Consider the following 19,705-nt stretch of genomic DNA (forward strand, 5'->3'; position numbering starts at 1 on the left):
TTCCTTACTTCCCAGGAAAGGAGAAAAGAAAAGCACATCTACCACTTCTCTGAAAGGTGACTGCTTTAGGAAGTTTCTCCTGTCTGTATTGCATACAAGGGCATATGACTCCTTTGGCTTTTTTCTCATTAGTTCAGGTGCCTTGCTTTGGGACTAGATATCTCAAATTCATACACACATCTACTCCTTTCCTTCTTCCTTCTAAATCAGTCCTAAATAGAGAGGGAGGCAAGAATCCTATGGGCAGCCTAGAAGTTTCCTTGAAAGAGGGATTACTTTAGCCCAAACTCAAGGATAGGTAGATTCAGAGGCACTGAGGAGATAGAGAGGGCACAAGACCCATAAGGCTACAGCAGTGGGTTCTGGAAACTGCCAAGAATTATTCGGGGAAAAACTAGCTTTGTCTAAGTAGTGGTCCTTAGAGCAAGTAACATTTTAACAGCAAGAGATTGGGAATACCAAAAGTCACCAAAAGGGGTGAATCTGAATAGGTATAGAGCATTTATACTCAGTGATTTTTTTTTTTTAATCATACTGTGTTAAGGGAATAGTATTATAAGACAGCCCAATTTATGTGGAGGTTTTTAGAGAAAAAAATAGTTCCAGTACAATTTTTTTTTTTTCATTTTTGACTCCAGTAATATCTTCAGGAATTCCAAAACACTATGCCATGGGGAAAATTTTGAGAGTCTTAAGCTTAAATTCCTATCTAATTCTTATTGTATGTATTGAAACTTAAACAAGTTGTTTAATCTTTGTGATTTTTCAGTTAATGTCTATAAAACTGGTTCAGTTCATGGTGTGGTGACATTAACTGAGATACGTTAGTACCCCCTTTTGCACAGATTCGCTTTTCACAATTTCAGTTACCCGGGCTCAACCAGAATCCAAACATATTAAGTGGAAAATACCAGAAATAAAAAAATCTGTTAAGTTTTAAATTGCCTGCTGTTCTGAGTAGTGTGATGGTGTTTCTTCCATCCTGCTCCATCCCGCCTGGGACGTGAAGCCGCCCTGTGTCCCAGGTCTCCACGCTGTGGATGTGCCCCACCCGTTAGTTACTGAGTAGCTGTCTCAGTCATCAGACCACTGCCATGGCATCACAGTGCTTGTGTTCAAGTAATCCCTATTTTATTTAAAAATGTCTTATTTACATAACTTTTAAGATGGTATGTCATTATAATTGTTCTATTTTGTTATTAGATATTGGTATTAATCTCTTACTGTGCCTAATTTTATAAATTAAACTTTATCTTAGGCATGTATGTAAGGAAAACATAGTATATACAGGGTTCTGTAGTATTTGTGGTTTTAGGCATCCCCTGACGGTCTTGGGACGTGTTCCCTGTGGATAAGGGGGCCAGCTGTAATGCACATGAGTCCCGGCCAAGAGCTAGCACATAAGATACCAGTGGGCGGCAGCCATCATTTGTAATGGCAGGTGCTCCTCTCAGGTTTCCTATTACTGAGAACTAGAAGTTTCCTTGCTTCACACACTGCACTGCATTCGAAATCAGGAGGACCGGGTCTAGCCTATGTCAGAAATAGCCTGTATGCCTTAAAACCTATTTTCCATCTCAGGAAAAAAATGCCTTTCAATGCTTGCCTCATTAAGACAGTTGGGAAAAAAATGGTGCTTGGATAACAAGTTCTTGGAACCCTCTGGATGGAAGATAACAAATTCAGGCTACATTTACCATCATTGCTATTTTTATATAAATTAAATTTTGTTACTCAGTGTCTTTGGAAACAGACAAAAATAGAAATGTATGAAGATACCTTGATGTCCCTCATTTGGAGGGACTTTTTCCTTGTTATGTTATTCAGCTAATTAAAAGAAAATGAGTCCAGAGTCGACCACTTCCTCAGGGCTTACTATTTCCAGAGATGCTTTTGGAAGCCGGACTGCCTAACTGATCTCCAAGGGCGACATCCAGGCTTCTGCCATGGGCCGTTCCCAAAGGGGCCTTTACCCTGTGCTTGCTACCAGCACAAGTCCCTGTAGTGGATACACCCTTTAGAAGCAGCCCAGGGCTTCACCTGCTACCTTCTCTGAACTGGAGTGCTTCCTTCTATACTACTTGTTTTTATGCTCACTGTGTCCTGTCTTGTCTCAGTACTTAACTGTCATTTGTGTGTCCTGTATACTTCACTAGATTTCAGCGTGCACCTCTAAGGGAAACCATCAATGTGTTTTCTCCCCCTGTTCCAAGGGTGCTGGGAGGCAGGTACCAAATTTGTATTCAGTTTCTTTATGAACACAGTTCCAGAGATCAGAAGGAGGATAGCAAGTGTTTGTAAGCATAACAGATTCTTGACTTGGGACTATTAACTAATTGACTAATTCATAATTATTAATTAACTAATAAACAAGTTAGTTTTTTTAAAGAGTAACTTACTCAGACACTGTAGACAAATTATTATGTGAATGTACTCAGTAAGCTTGTTTAACATTACAGATATATCCCATAAATGAGATTTTGGTTTAGATGGCTGAGCCCCTCTCAGAAGACGGTGGTAACAGTTTACTACTCAGGAATGACTCGTACATACCCCAGAGCTTTCCTCTGTTTTTCTTGTTTTCCTCTGTAAGTTTTTCAGGTTTGGGGATATCTCAGGCTCAGAAAGTAGAGTTAATTTATTCTTATCAGTTCAGGGCTCACCATTACCACCAGCTCATGACAGACCCCTCCTATTGATTTATTTTACTATTTTTCATCTCCATCCTCACTCCCCCATTTTCATCCTAACTACATAGAACCACTCCAGAAATTTGAATCAATGTCTTTGAAAATAATACAGATGATCCCCAACTTACAATGGTTCAACGTACAATTTTTCGACTTTATGATAGTGTAAAAGCAATGTGCATTCAGTAGAAATTGTACTTTGAATTTTGATCTGTTCTCAGGCTAGTGATATGCTGTAAAACACTGTCCTGTGATCAAACCGCAGCTCCCAGTCAGCCATGTGATCAGGAGGGTAATCGACACTTTATAGTGTAATGTGTTGCCAGTGCTTTTCGGAGATTTTGTTTTCATATCCCATCATGTCTACAAAACACCACTCTGCATCTCCTTCTTCTGGTGAAAAGAGGAAAGCAATTACTTTTGAGATGAAACTCAAGATGATTGCCCAACTGTAGGCTAATATAAGTGTTCAAGCACATTTAAGGTAAGCTAGGCTAAGCAATGGTGTTTGGTAGGTTAGGTATATTAATGCATCTTCAACTTACAATATTTTTAACTTATGGTGGGTTTATCTTATGTAACCCCACTTTCACTTGAGAAGCTTTGGTAATTGTTGCTAACTAATTGAATTTACGGCCCTGTTCTAAGCACTTTTACATACATCATCTATTTTAATCTTCCCAACCACACTATGACATATGTTCTTGTTTCTATTTAACATCTGAGGAAACTAAGGTGCAGATACGTTAAGTAACTATCTTAAGATCACCCATTTAGTGCAGTGCAGAGTGAGGACTCCGCCCAGGCACCCTACATGCATAGCCTGCATTCCAGGCACTCTGCAGATCTGTCTCTATTACAAATTTATGTGTTAAAAATGTATTTGAATACTATCATGCTACTACAGGTTCCTTTCTATGTTTTACTTTTTTCCATTCTACATTATGTTTTTAAGATCCTACACAATTGGTAAATGTGCCTCTGGTTCATTGGTTGCCACACAGCATCCCATTCCATACATCCGCCCCAGTTAACTCTTTTATTTCCTTGGAGATGAGCACTTAAAATGTCCCCAAATCTCTAATCCCCAAACATTGTTGACATAAACATCCTCATACATGTATTCTTACAGACCTGTGTGAGCTTCCCTAGAATATATTTTTTTAAAACAGGATTGCTGATTTATAAATTACATACTGCCTGTCAGACAGATTTCTGGAATGGTGATTCCAACTCTCCCCCCAGCAGTGTAAAAGGTTCCATCTTCCACATATTCTCATCAACATTTACTTGACTTTCCAATTTTTACCACTTTGATGATCATAAAATAGTATAACATTATTGTTTTCATTTACATTTGTCAAACCACTCAGTAGATTGAATACCTCTTCATAAACTTGTGATTTGGTTTACTGTTCTGTGAATTGCTTATTTATACTTTTGCCCATTTTTTTTTTATACTGGGTCTTCTGTTTTGTTGTGTCCTGGGTTCTAGCTGTTTGTTAGTTTTAGAGGTTGTGAATATTGCCTCTCATTCTTTCATCCATCAGTTAACTTTGTCTGTGGTATCCTGTGTTGAAGAAATTCCCAATATTGATATAATTATATCCACTGATTTTTTTTTTTTTGCTTTTATTATTTGAACTTTGGATTCTGGTTTTAAAAATAATTCCTTTAGACATATACTTTTAGATATAATGGAGTAATTTTTGTAAGACTAAATTTTTATCACAAAGAACTGTAAAACCTGGATAAAGAACCAAAAAAATCAGATGTTTTAAGGCGTTGGAAAGTAACCAAGGCAACTAAGACCTGAGGATCCACAAACTCAGAGAGAAGTGTAGTGCACTGAAATAAGCCTGGTATATGCCACAGCATTTTACCTCTAGGGAATTTACTACAATGAGTGAAAGATTAAATAGAAAGCAATGGGTTTGAGCTTGTGGTAGTCCCAGTGAGATGAATACACAAAATTAAACTTGAAGCCTACCAAGTCAGCCTGAACTTGAAGGGCCACTATCCCAGTAAAAAAAGGACTGCACGAAATTTTACCTCAAGGTATTTTCCAACTCCTAAGCTATAAATACATCAGTTTAATGTATCTTTGTTACTAAGTGCTAAGAGGATGAAAAGTTAATCAAGATTAAAATCAAAGGCTTTGTCAGTCTCACAGTGCTAGAGGGACAAAAATAGGGGATCAGAGCCTATAAAGAAAGAGGAGCCCTGGTGACTCTCTGAGGCTTCTAGATGAGACTCTTAAAGATATATGCTGTAAAAGTAAAGGAATACTGGAGATTAGCATGAAACTCACTCTTGACTGGATTAAGACATTATTAGTCCATGCTGTATCTATATGACAGAATAAAATTAAGTCCTCTGTGAATCAAAAATAACTAGACACGGCAAGAAATGGGATCAAATGACTAAAATTGATAGAAAATATAGACAATGAAAACAGTCCCAAAGTTAACTTGATCTGAGTTATGAGACATGGCTTGAAAATAAGATGATTAATATGCCCAAGGAAATAGATGAGAAGGTAGAAAAACTAACCAGAGGCCCAGAAGTTTTTTAAAGAAAGATTCAAATTAAAATTCTGGAAATGAAAAACACAGTTACTGAAATTGATAATTCAATAGGCTTAATGGCAAATCAGACACATCAGAGAACAGGATAAATGAATTGGAAGACAAATGAGAGAAAATATCCAGATTGAAGCAAGAGAAAAATGATGGAAAATATAGAAAGACATAATTTGAAAGTCTATAAATTATGTGTATATAATTGGAGTATCCAAAGGAAAGTTGAGAGAGAATTGGTCAGAAGCAATATCTGAGGAGCTGCTAACTGAATATTTTCCAACATTGATGAAAAATATCAAGCCACTTGTGTATTTATAGCTTAGAACTTAACTAATGCATTGAGACAAAATTTCATGCAGTACTTTTTTCTTTTTGGAAACTCTATGAAACTTAAACAGGATAAATACAAAGACTGTCATACCTAAGTACATGATAGTAAAACTGATGAAAACTAAAGACAGGGAAAACTCTTAGGTTATGTCATAAAAATGGAGGTGAGAGGTGAGCCTCTTAAAATCTCCCCTGGAATTTACAACAAATCCGACAACTATAATTCCACAAAGGACTCCCTGTGTGGCAGACAGGCAAGAATAAGAGACACGGAACTGAAATAATCTAAAGTTGGGCAAATTGGGTGAGCAGGGGAGGAGAAAAGGGGAAAGTAGGGAGACTCGGGCTCTGCAGGCACAGGACACAGACCGGAACTCGGAACTCCAAGCTTCCTGCATTCAAGAGCTACTACAGCCACAGGAGAAGGATGAATTCAGACTGCTAGTGCTCCCCTTATGGTCCACAGTTCCGCCTGAGGGATTAACATATAACACAGCTGAACCCAACACTTACGGAAGAGACCTTGGAGCAGAGATTGAGGAAAGAAGCGTGAAAATGGTGGTTTAAGCCCTAACTGCTGAGTAGAGGACAAAAGACATAGGCATGGAGCCAGGTGACCACTCCCCACCCTTCCAGAGCTCTCCCTGCTCCCACCTGCCCAGTGCTAGAAGTGGAACGGTAGCGTTGTCATATCAAAAGAACAGAATATTTGCAGTTCTGAGAACTGCAGCCTGCAGCCATGGATTCAGGGCCCAACTACTTTCAGCGAAGGGGCGAGAGCCTTAGGTGCAGAACTGGCTGTGCTGGTGGTCGCTGCCATTGCTCTGGACCACCTCTCACAACTCACCCCACCCGTCCCCACCTATCTGGGTGGATCCCTACAGGAGTAAACAGAACCACTAAAACACACAGGCTCTGAAACTGGTGCAGGAAGAGCTTTGGAACTTCAGAAGCTCTCCATATACCCCCGTGGAGGTGGTGCCCTGTGATCCAGGCAAACTGTTCACAGAGGAGAAGCTCACCTTCCAGGGAATTCCCCCATTGTGTAAGAAGCCGGAATAGTGCAGAGAAAATATAACACTAGAATGTGAGAGAGAATAAAAAACTGTAGTCAGAGAAAAAATAGAACATTCTACTAACACCTACTGGGAAACAAAAGACCTCTTCCTATCAACCTGTTGCAGAACCCACTCCTGTAAACATCTAGGAAGAGAAATAATAAATCATTAATTGCCATGAATAACCAAGGTAACAAGACTGCTCAGAAAGAAAATGAAAAGTTTCCAGAAAATGACGTTAAAAACGTGGAAATATGTGACTTAAATGACAGAGAATTCAAAATCACAGTTCTTAAAAAACTCAACGAGATGCAAGAAAACAGACAGGCAGTTTAATGAACTCAGAAACACAATAAAATAACAAAATGAACATTTTACAGATTCGAAAAACACATTTTTTTTTAATTAGTAAATGCATTCAGTAAGAACAAGGAGGATACTGGTAAGACGGGAATATCTCTGAATCTGTTATGAATAGCCATATAATTGTTATTCCAAGAAGCAATAAACAAAGCCAGAAATAAAAAAAAAAATTTAAAACTGAACATTTTACCAAGGAGATTAAAATTTTTAAAAAGAACCAAATAGGATTTCTGGAGATTAAGAACTCAATAAAACAAATGAAGAAAGAAATAGCCACCTTAGGTAATAGAACTGACCGCACAGAGGAAAGAATCGGTGAAATCAAAGATAGAAATCTGGAAATTACGTAGATAGAAGAAGAGAGAGACTTGAGAGTTAAAAGAAATGAAAGAACTCTACAAGAACTTTCTGATTCCATCAGAAAGAGCAATATAAGAATAATGGGCATACCAAAAAGAGAAGAAAGAGAAAAGGGAACAGAGAGTATATTGAAACAAATAGTGGACAAAAACTTCCCAAACTTGTGGAAGGAACTGAAGCCTCAAATCCAAGAAGCAAATAGATCACCTAATTACCTCAATCCTAACAGGCCTTCTCCAAGGCACATTGTATTGAAGCTGACTAAAATCAATGATAAAGAAAGAATCCTCAAGGTAACTGGGGAAAAGAAGACGGTAACCTACAAAGGAAAGCCCATTAGATTATCATCAGATTTTTCAGCAGATACTCTACAAGCCAGGAGCGAGTGGAATCAAACATTCAAACATGAAAGGGAGAAATTATGAGCCAAAAATAATATATCCAGCAAAGATATCCTTTAGATATGAAGGAGGAATAAAGACCTTTCCAGACATACAGAAGCTGAGGGAATTTTCTAATACACGACCTGCACTACAAGAAATACTAAAGGAGGATATTCAACCAGAAACAAAAAACAAAAGAATATAAAACCATGAGTAATATTACAAACAGACAGACAGAAGCAGGAAATGGCAACCCCTACACCGAATAGGACACTATATACTTAAACATAACGTACAGGGTAAAGAAGGAAAAAAAAATTAAAAAAGAGGAAAAATACAACTTGCTAATGCAGTGCAGAAATCAACTCACAGCATAAATACCAATAATTTGTGAGAAAAGCACAAAAGGGAGAGAGTAAAGGTCTGAACTGGCACAAGGGAATGGAGAAAGTAGATATACTGAAGAAAATGGAATACTCTGAATATGAGCCTTTCTTTTACATAAACTTAATGGAAACCACTCCTCAAAAAAAATCCAGAACTGAAATATATAATATAAAAAAAGAAAAAATACAGGAAAAAATCATAGAATACCACCACACCGAGAAAATAGACAGCAATAGAAAGGCAAAGAAACCATAGAGACACCATTCTACCGGAAAACCAGAGAAAAAAAGATAGGATATTTTCATATATCAATAATCACCCTAAATGTAAATGGACTGAATTCACCAATAAAAAGGCACAGAGTAGCAGATTTGATTAAAAAAAAAACTAAACCCAACCTTATGCTGCCTCCAAGAGACACATCTCAGCTACAAGGATAACTATAGACTCAAAGTGAAAGGGTGGAAAATGACACTGCAAGCAATTAGTATTCAGAGAAAAGCAGGTGTAGTCAGACTGATGTCAGATGAAAGAGACTTCAGTATAAAAAGGGTAACAAGAGTCAAAGATGGACATTTCATAAAGATAAAGGGGACTATACAACAAGAAGACATAACAGTCATCAATATTTATGCCCCCAATCAGGGAGCACTGAAATATACCGAGCAACTACTAACAGAACTAAAGGGAGGAATTGACCAAAACACAATTATACTAGGGGACCTAAATGCATCATTGACAACTATGGATAGATCATCCAAACAGAAGATAAATAACGAAATAGCAGTCTTAAATGACACATTAGATGAAATGGACATAATTGACATTTATAGAGCTCTTCATCATAGAACGTCAGACTATACATTTTTTTCTAGTGTACATGGAACATTCTCAAGGATAGACCATATATTGGGACATAAAACTAGCCTCAGCATATTTAAGAAGATTGAAATCATTCCAAGCATATTCTGTGATCACAAGGCTTTGAAATTGGATATCAACTGCAAAATCAAAGCAGGAAAAACCACAAATATGTGGAGATTAAACAACATACTCTTAAAGAACGACTGGGTCAAAGAAGAAATAAGACAAGAGATCAAAAGATACATAGAAACAAATGAGAATGAAAGTACATCCTACCAAAATTTTTGGGATGTTGTGAAAGAGTTTTAAGAGGGAAATTTACATCATTACAGGCCTATCTCAAGAAACAAGAAAAATCCCAGAAAAATAACCTTATATTACACCTTAAAGAACTAGAAAAAAATTAACAAATGCAACCCAATGTCTGGAAGGAAATAATAAAAATCAGAGCAGAAATGAATGAAATAGAGAACAAAAGGACAATAGAAAAAATAAACGCAACAAAGAGCTGGTTCTTTGAAAAGATTAATAAAATTTACAAACTCTTAGCTAGACTCATTAAGAGAAATGACACAGGTAAACAAAACTGAAATGACAGAGGGTTAGTACCACAGATGCCACAGAAAGGCAAAAGATCATCCAAGAATACTATGGAGGACTATATGGCACGAAATTCAATAACCTAGAAGAAATGGACAAGTTCCTAGAAACATATAGCTTTCCTAAGCTGAACCATGAAGAACTGGAAAATCAAAACAGACCGATCACCAGTAATGAAATTGAATCAGTCATCTAAAACCTTCCCAAAAGCAAAAGTCCTGGACCAGATGGCTTCACTAGTAACTTCTACGAAACATTCAAAGAGGATCTAATACGTCTCCTACTCAAATTATTACGAAAAAATTTAAGATGAGACAATACTCCCTAACTAATTTTATGAGGCCAACATTACATTGATGCCAAAACCTGGTAAGGACAACACAAAAAAAGAAAATTACAGACCAATATCTCTGATGAATACAGATACAAAAATCCTAAACAAAATTCTAGCAAATCGAAGGCAACAATGCATTAAAAAGATTATTCATCAGGACCAGGTGAGGTTCATCCCAGGGGCACAAAGATGGTTCAACATCCACAAATCCATCAATGTGATACATCACATGAACAAAATAAAGGACAAAAGTCATATGATTATATAAATAGTTGTAGATAAAGTATTTGACAAGATACAACATACATTTATGATTAAAACACTTAATAAAATGGGTATAGAAGGAAAATACGTCAACATAATAAGGCCATATATGGCAAGCCCTCAGCTACTATTGTAATTAATGGTGAAAAACTAAAGCCCTTTGCTCTATGTTCAGTAACACGGCAGGGCTGTCCCCTATCACCTCTGCTTTTCAACATAGTGTTGGAAGTCCTAGCCAGAGCAATTAGGCAAGAGAAAGAAATAAAACACATGCATATTGGGAATAAAGAAGTTAAATTGTCACTTTTTGAGGATGACATGATGCTTTATATAGAAAACCCTAAAGACTCTTCCAAAAAGTTGTTAGAAACAATAAAGAAATACAGTAAAGTCGCCAGCTACAAAATCAATGTACAAAAGTCCATTGCATTCTTCTATACTTACAATGAAATCTCAGGAAAAGAAATTTTAAAAAATTCCTTTTCAATTGCAACAAAAAAAATAAAATATCTAGGAATAAACTTAACCAAGGACGTGTATAAGACATTTTTAAAAGAAATTGAAGAAGACACAAAGAAATGGAAAGACATTCTGTGCTCATGATTGGAAGAATTAACATAGTTAAAATGACCATACTACCCAAAGCAATATACATATTTAATGCAATCCCCATCAAAATCCCAATGGCATTTTTTAAAGAAATAGAGTAAAAAATCATCAGATATTTTTGGAACCACAAAAGACCCCGAATAGCCAAAGCAATATTAAAAAAAAAAAAACAATACTGGAGGTATCACACGCCTGATTTTTGCTTGTACTACAGGGCTACAATAATCAAAACAGCTTGGTATTGGCGGAAAAACAGACACATAGACCAATGGAATAGAATTGAGAACCCAGAAATAAAACCACATAAATATGGACAGATAATTTTTGACAAAGAAGCTAAAAACATACAATGGAGGAAAGACAGCCTCTTCAATAAATGGTCCTGGCAGAATTGGATAGCTACGTGCAAAAGAATGAAACTGGACTGCTATCTGTCACCATGTACCAAAATTAATTCAAAATGGATCAAAGATTTAAGTATAGGACCTGCCACAATAAACTGCATCAAAGAAAACATAGGTACTAAACTTATGGACCTTGGGTTCAAAGAGCATTTTATGAATTTGACTCCAAAGGCAAAATAAACGAGTGGGATTATATGAAACTGAAAATCTTCTGCACAGCAAAAGAAACTATTGACAAGATAATGAGGCAACCAACTGAATGGGAGAAGATTTTTGCAAACAGTGCCTCTGATAAGGGGCTAATATCCAAAATATACAAGGAACTCATGAAACTCAACAACAAAAAAAACAAACAACCCAATTGAAAAATGGGCAGAGGACCTGAAGAGACATTTCTCCAAAGAGGATATACAAATGGCAAATAGACATATGAAAAAATGCTCAACATCGCTAATCATTAGAGAAATGCAAATGAAAACCACAATGAGATATCACCTCACCTCAGTCAGAATGGCTTTCATCAACAAGACAAATAGTAACAAGTGTTGGAGAGGCTGTGGAGAAAAAGGAACACTGATACACTGTTGGTGGGAATGCAGACTGGTGCAGCCGCTATGGAAGGCAGTGTGGAGGTTCCTCAAGAAATTACGAATAGAATTACCATACGACCCAGCAATCGCTCTCCTGGGTATCTACCCAAAAAATCTGAAAACATTTCTCTATAGAGACACGTGTGCTCCACTGTTCATTGCAGCTTTGTTTACGGTGGCCAAGACATGGAAACAACTAAAATGTCCTTCGATAGATGAATGGATAAAGAAGTTGTGGTATATATACACAATGGAATACTATTTGGCGTTAAGGAAAGATGATGTAGGAGCATTTGTGACAATATGGATAGATCTTGAGAGTATAATGCTAAGTGTAATAAGTCAGACAGAAAAAGCAGAGAACCCTATGATTTCACTGATATGTGGTATATAAACCAAAAACAACAAAAGAACAAGACAAACAAATGAGAAAGAAAAACTCACAGACAATAATTTAGTGGTTACCAGAGGGTAAGGGGGTGGGGAGTGGGTGATGAGGGTAAGGGGGATCAAATATGGTGATGGAAGGAGAACTGACTCTGGGTGGTGAAAACACAATGGGATTTATAGATGATTTAATACAGAATTGTACACCTGAAATCTATGTAAATTTACTAACAATTGTCACCCCAATAAATTTAATTAAAAAAACATCACAAATCATCATAGAAAGGCAAATAAAAACCATAATGAGTTACACCTCACACCAGTTAGAATGGCTATCATCAACAAGACAAATAGTAACAACTGTTGGAGAGGCTGTGCAGAAAAAGGAACCCTCATACACTGTTGGTGGGAATGCAGACTGGTGGAGCCACTATGGAAGGCAGTGTGGAGGTTCCTCAAAAAAATTAAGAATAGAATTACCATATGACCCAGCAATCCCTCCTGTGTATCTACCCCAAAAATCTGAAAACAGCCGTAAAGATATATGTGCTCCAATGTTCATTGCAGCTTAGTTATGGTGGCCAAGACATGAAAACGTCCAAAGTATCCTTCGATAAATGAATGGATAAAGAAGTTGTGGTATATACACAATGGAATGTTATTGTGCCATAAGAAATGATGAAATGGTACCATTTGCAACAATATGGTTGGATCTTGAGATTATTATGCTGATCAAAATAAGCCAGACAAAAAAAGTGGAGAGCCATATGATTTCACTGACATGTGGTATATAAAACTGAAAACAACAAAAGAGCAAGACAAAGAAATGAAGAAACAAAAACTCATAGAGAAAGACAATACCATGTTTCCCCAAAATAAAACCTAGCTGGACTATCAGCTCTAATTTGTCTTTTGGAGCAAAAATTAATATAAGACCTGGTATTATGTTATATTATGTTATGCTATATTATATTATATTACTTATATGTAATATTAATTATATTATATTACATTACATTATGTTAACCACCCGATCTTATGTTAAAATAAGAGCAGGTCTTATGTTAATTTTCGCTCCAAAAAAATGCATTAGAGCTGATGGTCTGGCTAGGTGTTATTTTCGGGGAAACATGGTAGTTTAGTGGTTACCAGAGGGTAAGAGGTGAGGGGGTTGGTAGATGAGGGTAAGGGGGATCAAATATATGGTGATGGAAGGAGGACTGACGCTGGGTGGTGAACACACGATGGGATTTATAGATGATGTAATACAGAATTGTACACCTGAAATCTATGTAATTTTACTAACAATTGTCACCCCCAGTAAACTTTAAAAAAAAAAAATTGCAGAGTGATTTGGAAACAATTTACAGAATCTAATAATTAAGATTGAGTCCAGTAAACTTACTGCGGTAATCATTTCACAATATAGGTAAGTGAAGTCATCATGCTGTACACCTTAAGCACCTTAAACAGGGCTGTATGTCAATTATATCTCAATAAAACTGAAATTAAAAAAAGAAAAAGGTCTTAAAAGTACAGAGGAGTTATATTATCTTCAGAGGAGTCACAATAACATACAGCTAACTTTTTAAAAGAAATGATAAAAGTCCAAAGACAATGAATGGAATTGTTAACTTGCTAAAAGACAGGAAAAAAATCATTGTAAAAATCCACACCCATAAAATGTATCCTTCAGAAGTGAAGGTGAAATAAAGACACACAAAAACTGAGAGATTTTTTTTTGCTAGCAGACCTGAACTAAAAAGAAATACAAAGAGAATTCTTTAGGCAGGAGAAAAATGATCCCGGACGGAAATATAATAATTCAGAAAGGAATGAAGAGAACTAGAAAGGATAAAAATGTGGTGGATATGTGGGTAAATCTAATGAATATTGAATTTTTTAAACAATTGGTAAAATAATATATTGTTGGGTCTAAATATGCATAACTGAAGACGTAGTAACAAATGTACAGAAAGTAAAGGAAGTAGATTGAGTTAAAGTGTTGTGAGGTCCTTGCATTTTTCTCAGAAGTGCTGAGTGTATAAATTCAAGATCATCTTTTATAACTCAAGTATGCAATTAACAAGATATATTTAGGCCCAAATATATCAGTAATTACATTAACTTTAAGTGGAGTAAATATTCTAATTAAAGATATACCCAGCAAACATGAGCCAAAAGAAAAGTGGTGTGGTTATGTCACTATCAAAAACTTTAAGACAAGAAGCATCACTAGAGATCAAAGGACCAATTCAATAGGAAGGAGATTGTTGAAAAATTTTAAATTTATGTGCACTTAATAACAGTTTCAAACTTCATAATTTGAAAACTAGCTTGACTAAAAGGAGAAATAAACAAAACCACAGTTATATTTCTAAACTTTAACACATTTTTCAGTAACTGGTAGAACAAGCAGGCAATTAATCAATGAGGATACAGGAGTTTTGAGAATCATGAATAACAAATATGACTTGGCTAATGTATAAAAATATCCCTCCAACTATAGATTATACATTGTTTTCCAGTGTATATGGGACATTTACCAATATAGACCATATATATGGTGGAATTCAAAGCAAGTCTCAACAAATTTCAAAAGTGGACTAATAAAGCATGTTGTATGATCACAATGGAATTAATCTAGAAAACAATAACTAAAAGAGAAATTAAAAATCCCCAATACACCCCTAAATAAGTCATAGGTTAAAAGAAACCACAACAGAATTTAAAATATTTGGAACTGAATGAAAATTAAAATGTGGAGGATCAAAATATGTGGAATCCATATATTTAAAGAGATTTGTATTTTTTTCTGTGGACTGTGAATTTATATCTTTCTATTAGTTATTGGTCTTATGAATGTATGGGAGCTCTTAATATGACAGATGAATTAGTACTTTTTATGCAATTTAAGTTGCAAATTTTTTTTCTTGGTTGGCTTTTGAGTTTTTAAGTATGTGGCAAAGTTTATTAAAAATGTTTACATAATCAGATTTATAAATCTTTCACAGCTTCTGGATTTTGTATCATAGGTAGAAAATCCATTCCCACTCCATGTTTTTGTAGTACTTTTATATTTCTTTACATTTAAATATGCATCCATTTGGAATTTGTGCTAGTATAGGGTGTGAGATGTGGATTTAGTAATTTTTCTCTAGATGACAACCCTTTTATCCCGTTACCATTCTTCTGTTGATGGACCTAAAAGTGGTTCCCAGAATTTTACTATTACAAGCTCTTTGAAACAATTAACCTTACTTATACTTTTGTTATTTATATATGTACTAGCATAAGTGAGAGAAACATTTGTAGAGGTAGATTTGCTGCATCAGTAGAAGTGTACATCTAGTGTTGTACCTAATAAGTATGATGTCAATACAATCCTTGCTCCTGGAAAATCTCCAGGAGGGATTCAGGAAGGAAGCCAGCAGCCTATTTTGGATTTCGACCTTATCAGCAGCCAGAACCCCACCCTGAGATCTCAGTGTATTGTTTTCTAGATGGGACGTCTGGGACTGTGGAGCCAGGAGACAGGGCGTGAACCCCAAGCCCTGCTCCACCACCTCAAGCAGGAGGACTTGAGCATATTACCTACTTTCCTGCCTCAATTTCCTTACCTATAAAGTAGAGGGAATTTTCACAACAGTTGTCGCTACCATCTATAAACACTAAGTGTTAATACCATCGTCACTTTTGTCACCTTAACATTTGGCACCACATCTGGAGCATGGTAAGCACAGAATAAATACTATCGATTACTAATATTATTAATTCCTGACCTGACTTGCCCTTGTCTATCATTTGTGTAGCAAGAAGCCTAACATTTACTTGTATACCTGCCTTTACTTTGTCCTCTTATTCTTTCCTTAGAACTTGGCTGAAGAAAATCTTTGTTTTTTTTCTCTTGTATCATTTTGCTTTCTTTCAACATTTCATTTTAGATTCAGTTGTTCATTTATTAATCCTGACATCATTGATTAAGTGCAAATATTTGGCTATCTCTTGCACCTACAAGCCTTGGACCACCCTGCCGCAACCCTATCATGTCTCTCTCAGTTCTCCAAGGATATATGTGCCAGCACCATCCGTATGCTGCTCCTCTCGTATCCCTGACAGTCTCATATGTCCACCTGCCCTTGAGACATACACATTTTGGCTATCGTGCCCCCTAAGGGGAAACTCTTGGAAGATGACAAATGACTGTGCCCTGATTCCTGCCCTTCCTATCACTGACCTCACTTATTTCATTTGGCCATTTATTTAACAAATATTATTGAACATTTTCTGTATTCCAGGCATTGTTCAGTGCCTGGAATCAACACTAAGACTCAACACTAAGGATAGAGCACTGAACAAGCGAAAAATATCCCAGTCCTCACTGTGCCACATCTGTCTCCCTCTCGTCTGGGCAGCGTAGGGACAACTACTTATCTCTATCTGGAAATCGCTGATATAGAATGAACGTCCAGCATTCCTGGTGGGGGGTAACTCAGAAGCTTGGCCCCTGTGGCACCGGGAAGGAATGAATGCAATCCCCATACCTAGGATACCATATATATATATATGTATATATGTATATATGTATATATGTATATATGTATGTATATATGTATACATATATATGTATATATATATGTGTATATATGTATGTATGTATGTATATATATGGTATCTGATTTATCTTAATTAACATTTTATATATATATATATATATATATATATATATATATATATATAAAACAGAATATTATTCAGTCATGAGAGAGAAGGTAATCCTGCCATTTGTGAAAACATGGATGGACCTTGAAGGCATTATGTTAATTGAGATAAATCAGACAGAGAAAGACAAATATTGTGTGATCTCACTTATATGTGGAATCTTTAAAAAAAAAAGAACTTGTAAAAATAGAGAACAGAATGGTGGTTACATTTCCTCAGCAGGGGCTGAGGAATTGGGGAAATGTTGTTTAAGGGTACAAACTTGCAGCTAGTAGATAACTTTAAGTTCTGGAGGCATGCAGGCTGCTGGTGTGGATTATGACACTTCTGCTGTGATTCTGGAGCTGGGTGCTGTGGAGGTAGCTTCCAGAGTCATCAAATGGTTTTTGGAATTGGCAGTTTCCCTGTCATGCCAGAGCAGGGGGTTCTCCGGAGGCCCAAGTCTGTAGCAGATATGAGGAGTGCTTCTTGGAAGCTGGGCCTTTCCGATAATTTTGTAAACTCTCGACATCCCCTAATAAACCTTTTTAAACTACATAAAGTAGAATCTTTTGTCAACAACCTGTAGCTACATATTAGAATCTAGGGATGCACAGAAAATTCTTACAAGGTACTCCCTCTGAGAATTCCTACTTTTCATAATGCCAGATAGTGCATGTATCATGCTGTAAAGAAATGGTCGGCTTTCTTATGTGTTTTTTTCCATTAGATCTCAAGCATTTTGGGGCAGGAATTTTATCTTATTCCATCAACTCTGAATCAGTGATTCCTGGCAGTCAGTAAAAGCTCAGTGAAATGTGTTAAATGAATGCACAGTTTGGCTATATAGGCATTTCTAAGATTTTACGTTCTATAATCAATTCCTCTCTATAAATATTAACTTATTTCCCACCTAGAATGTAAGCTCCTTTGTGTTGAAAGACTTTTTAAAGTAAAATATTCTAAGACACGGTGCGAGGCTCACAGCAGTGTCTATAGTTGTTGGACTTGGAGGAGTCGTGGGCTGTTAACTCCAGGGCCAGGCAGGTATCATAGTGAAAGAGATGAGGTGGGTACAGAACAGCCGCGGTAGCAGGGACGGAGGGAACTATAAAGCCATGCCCATCCAAAGGCATCAGCTGCGCTCAACTCCATCAGGGGTTGCCATGCAGGCATGCAGGCCTGCTTTTTTCAGAACAGCTCATCTAAGTTTTTATATGGAATCACCCTATTTTAAAATGTTGTCAACCAATTCCAAAAAATTTAACTTCTGTTTGCAGACAAAATAGGGCTGCAGGCTGGATTTGGCGCATGGGCCAATAGTTTGCAACCTCTGTCTTAAATACTTCTCATGACAGGCCAAAAGAACAAAGATCATACTCAGTGAGAATTGCTCTTTCTTGTATCTAAAAACATTGTGTTGCCTGGACTAGATGGACACCCTGAGGAAGGTAGCTAGTTCTCATGGGATACTTGAAGCCAAGGTCACAGTAGAGCTGTCGCCTCTGGGTCTGGGCTGAACGCAAAGGCTTGTGAGGCCCAAGATAGGAGTGGTGGAGCTTTGCTGGAGAACAAACAGACAAGGCTGCTAGCATTTGTATCTGTCTGTCAAGGAACTGTTTCGGCTCTTCCTAGACTAGAGAGGGTTGGAATAGAGAAAGGAGAGCAGGATGCCTTCAATAGAAACCACTTACATGAGTGAAAGGATGACAAGGAAGTCTCCTCAGGCTGCTGAGGATTGTTGAGGCCCCACTGTCAGGGGCAGGCCTGTTTGGGGAATGAATCAGCAGCTGTGAGGAGTGAATGAAGGCACCCCTCCTGTCATGCACCAGGGCACACATTTCCCCTCTGGCTCCTGTAGCTGTGAGTGAAATGAAGATACTCCCCTGCCCAGTGGTAATGGAGGTTTGGGGCCTCAGCCACAAAATGCAGTCTGTCTATGAAATGTGCGCTCTGCTGCAGTTTCTGCCCTTCACTGAATTTGCTCCCATGACCTCACTTTGACAGTGCAGGACATGGGGATTATTGACTTGTCAGTGGAGTTGAGACTCCCAGGTGTGCTGGGTGAAGTTGTGCAAAGGATTGGGATGTTCTTTAAATAATACCCTGGAAGTTCTTCCCTGCATGACTAGAAAGCATGTCAGGCCTCTAATAGCATAGCATGCTGAGTTAGAAAAAGGCTTCCAGCAACCACAGGTTTAATCTAACAATGAATGGTTTCCCAGGGCCTCTTAGGCATGGCTGCGTACATCTGGCTGCTTAAAAATAGATGTGCACAGAGCCTTGCTCTGCTCTGTTAGCACTAAACACTAAGCTGGGCCACAGATGCTACTTGAGCCTTCCTCTGGGGTCTTTGGGAAGTTCTGTTGGGAGGTCAGCATGGACCCTGGGCTCCAGGACACGAGGACTCTTTGTGTTAGGTATGGGGCTGTGACAAAAGCTCAAAGTGGACATTTGTGCTCTGTTTACTGAGCTGTCCTTGTTCCCAAGGTATTCTGCCCTTGTCATCTACCTTTCTGAGAGCATTTCCCAATTTTGTTCTCCAATTCCAAACTCCAGGAGGCAACTCTTTAACTATTTGAAGGCTGAATCCATATCTTCTTCCTACCTTCTCTTCTTCAAGGAAAAAAAAATCCAGGTCCCATAAACCACTACTCAAGTGAAATAGCAGCCATGCTTCCACCAATCTGGTGACCCTTTTTCAGAATTACACTTATTTTACCCATGTCTATATTTCTTTACCAGATTAATGTAGCACACAGAGAGGTGACTTAGGGGAGACAGGGAAGATTTAACATT

General features: G+C 37.3%; 1 protein-coding gene across 2 annotated transcripts in view; it reads left to right on the forward strand.

Annotated features, from left to right (window-relative positions):
- Positions 1–19,705, forward strand: part of CALN1 (calneuron 1) — a 583,103-nt gene that overhangs the window by 430,887 nt on the left and 132,511 nt on the right. The gene's annotated exons all lie outside the window — the stretch shown is intronic.

This window comes from Rhinolophus hipposideros (assembly GCF_964194185.1).
Source record: "Rhinolophus hipposideros genome assembly, chromosome: 7".
NCBI classification, from domain to species: domain Eukaryota; kingdom Metazoa; phylum Chordata; class Mammalia; order Chiroptera; family Rhinolophidae; genus Rhinolophus; species Rhinolophus hipposideros.